The sequence below is a fragment of the Pinus tabuliformis genome, chromosome 5_2, assembly GCF_031772625.1.
Source record: "Pinus tabuliformis cultivar Carrire ecotype Pingquan chromosome 5_2, CPIR1, whole genome shotgun sequence".
NCBI lineage: Eukaryota > Viridiplantae > Streptophyta > Pinopsida > Pinales > Pinaceae > Pinus > Pinus tabuliformis.
This window is the reverse complement of record NC_142306.1, coordinates 1,058,035,275-1,058,038,637: the sequence shown is the minus strand read 5'-3', so window position 1 is coordinate 1,058,038,637 and position 3,363 is coordinate 1,058,035,275.

Below are 3,363 nucleotides of genomic sequence, written 5' to 3'. Positions count from 1 at the left end.
TTGAACCCAAGTATTGGGTCCCTAGTATTGTTTCTACATGGTTTTGGACCATGGTATTGAGAGAAGCCTAAACCTATATAAGGAGAAGATCATTAGGCAAAGGGGGAAGAGCAAGGAATGCATGTCTGACGAAGTGTGAAGATCGAGTATGCTGGTTATGGGTTTGTGATGCGTGGCTCAAGATTGGAAATGGCAGCGAAGGTATAAGTAATTATCTTTAGATCTATATGCGGGTTGTCTCTAGTGAAAGCGCGTATACACGCGGTTTTGATATAGTCAAGTAGCGTATGCATTATGAGATTTGGTGTTTCAGGTTGTTGTTGGTTCTAGTGGTTATTGTAGAGTTCTGGGCTCTGGTCTGTGTTTTGGTAACTGTGTTTTGATGATAGGACTTCAGTGATTTAGTATTGGGTGATTTAGAGATTTATGATGCAAGTATAAGTTGATGATTGTATTGCAGCAATGATTGTTTTGTATTTATGGATCCAGTTTAAAAATTGATGAAACGTGGTCCCTGGAAGAAAAAGAAGGTTGTAGCCTTCTGTAGGTCAGCACCTACGTACTAGTACTTCACCTAGTACAAGAGCTAAGGGGATTGTAGCTCCCTTCCAGAAGAAGCTGGAGAATGAGAGAGGGTTGTAGCCCTCTGCAGGTTGCAGCCTGCGTGCTGGTAAAGGACTGCATCAGTACATTGTAAAAGAAGTTTCTTATTAAAGGAAGATAGAAAAAAATTGCAGCAGGTGGTTTTCACCCACATTGGGTTTCCACCTTATATCATGGCGTTCATGTGTGCTATTTATGTGTGATGATCTGTTCTGTTTACTGTTCATATGGTTAATAACATTCTGATGCATTCACTGAAGATGAACTAACTAAATCATAAAGTTACTGGATGTACGCTAGTTGCATTTAACACAGTTGCATATATACGCGGGTATCCTTAACTGAAGTAGCGTATATGAATCTGAGTATGAAAATGAAAAAGTATCTGATTTGCTAATACTGATTCATCCCCCCCCCCTCAATATTATTTCCAACAATTGGTATCAGAGCAGGTCCTTTAGAAGAAGCTTGATCGCTTGAAGGAAAGATCCATCAGAATGGCTAATCAAGAAAGAGAGGCATCCATCAGGCCACCAATCTTTGACGGGAGCAACTTTACCCACTGGAAGATAAGAACCACGACATATCTACAATCACTTGGAACGGATGTTTGGGGAATCGTGGAAGGAGGATACACATACCCATCAACAATTCCTACAGATCCAGCAGAGAGAAAGCAATATGAACTCAATGCCAAAGCTGTTACTGTCTTATTGGGAAGTTTGTCACAATCAGAATTTATGAAGGTCATGCATTTCAAATCAGCCAAGGAAATATGGGACAAAATCATTCTAAGCTACGAAGGAGATGAACAGGTAAAAAGAGCAAAGCTTCAAACTCTCAGAATCCGGTATGAAAATCTTAAGATGCATAGTAATGAAAGCATAGCTAATTACTTCCTGCGTATAGATGAGATTGTAAATTGTATGAGGAATCTGGGTGAAGAATTTAAGGAAGTTGTCTTAGTTGAAAAGGTTTTGAGATCCATGTCTGCTAAATTTGATTCCAAAGTGTCTGCCATAGAAGAAAAGGAGGATCTGCAGAAAATCACCTCGACGCAGCTTCACGAAATCTTAACTGCTTTTGAGATGAGAAAAGAGGGACCATCAGAAGCCGCATTCGAAGCATCAGGATACATGTCAGAAGAAGAAGATGAGGTAAATTTTGTCAAGAATCTTGAACGGGGAACTAGACGGTTCAAAGGTAAGCTACCTTTCAAATGCTTTTCATGTGGTAGAGTTGGTCACTACACTGCTAGATGCCCTCATAACAAAGGAAAGATGTCTGAAGAAGGTAATAGAAGCTACTATACCCATGTTAAAAGTAATGACTCATTCAATGGTAGTGAAGACATTAGAAGTCTCATGGCATATGAAAAGAAGGATGTAGAAACAGAAGAAGTTACCAGATTAAACGAACAATTGGAGTCAGTAACCAGAGTAAGGGAGCAATTGCAGGATATAGTAAAAGATCAGAGCATAACAATTCAGAGACTTGAATCGAAGATCCTCTCTCTAAAAGAAGATCTTGAAAAATCAAAGAAGCAGAATAGAGAAGCTCTTGAAGAACAAGAACATGAAGTGATCAAATTAAAGCAGCAAGTGGAAGAAGGAAGAAAAGCTGAAGAAAACATAAGGAAACAACATCAGGTTGAGGTAAATATCTTAAAAAGTAAATTAGAAGAAAAGGATAAATTGTTACGATTTCAAGATAGTACTAAGATTTTGGATGACATTCTTGGTAGTCAAAGATCCCCTACTATCAAAACTGGTCTTGGCTTTTATGAATCTGTTGAAGGTGAATCTAGCTCACAAGGTGAGGCAAGGAACTCTAATGAGAAATCTGAAATGCTCAACAAGGAACAGCCAAGGAAAGAAATTCCTCAAAGAAAATCCTTTGCTCCTAACTATGGAAGTGATAGACGATTATTTCCTCCATTGAATAATATTGAATGTTATGTATGTCATAATCTTGGACATGTTGCAACCAGATGTAGAAGTAGAATGGTTCAAGACCATCACAAAAGATCATCACATTCCAGGTATTTCAGAGGATATTGTTTTGCCTGCAATGCGTTTGGACACAAAGCAATTGATTGCAATAGAAGGAACATGAAATATGTAAGATGTTATACATGCAACAAGCTTGGACACAAAGCAAGGGAATGCAGGAGAAAATTTCAAAATTCAAAGCAAGAGGACTATACATCATCACAGTTCCAGGAATTGAAGAAGACAGAATTAGAGACAGAAAGGTGTGACATAACTCAGTTAGCTGACATAACAGACACAGGGGAAACTGAAAGTGAAGACCTTCAGTATTCCATCTTGCATACGCTGATATAATGAAGATAAGTCGCATATATACGCGAGCTAGAGGCTGCAGAGTCGCGTATATGGAGTTCAGAAGAAAAGGCAGCAGAACAAACTCAGGAAAGGGTTCAGTCATGATATGTAATGGTTGGCACAGGCTCAGGGGGAGCATATACTTCAAATAATGCATTGTTGGCATTATGGTTAGAAGTTGTTGATGAAGTTTATGAGGCTAAATGATACATCTTGCTGTTTGATCAAAGGAATGGTATTGCAGGTTTGGATGCTGATGCTTATGGTATGATGTATGATAGTGGCTAATGACTATCATGGTCTTGAATGGATAGCTGGTCTTTGAACTTGCATGTGCTCAGGGGGAGCATGGATGGGGAGCCCAATCAAAGATTTCAATAGGTACTCAGGGTGAGTATGGATAGCGAAGGGAGAG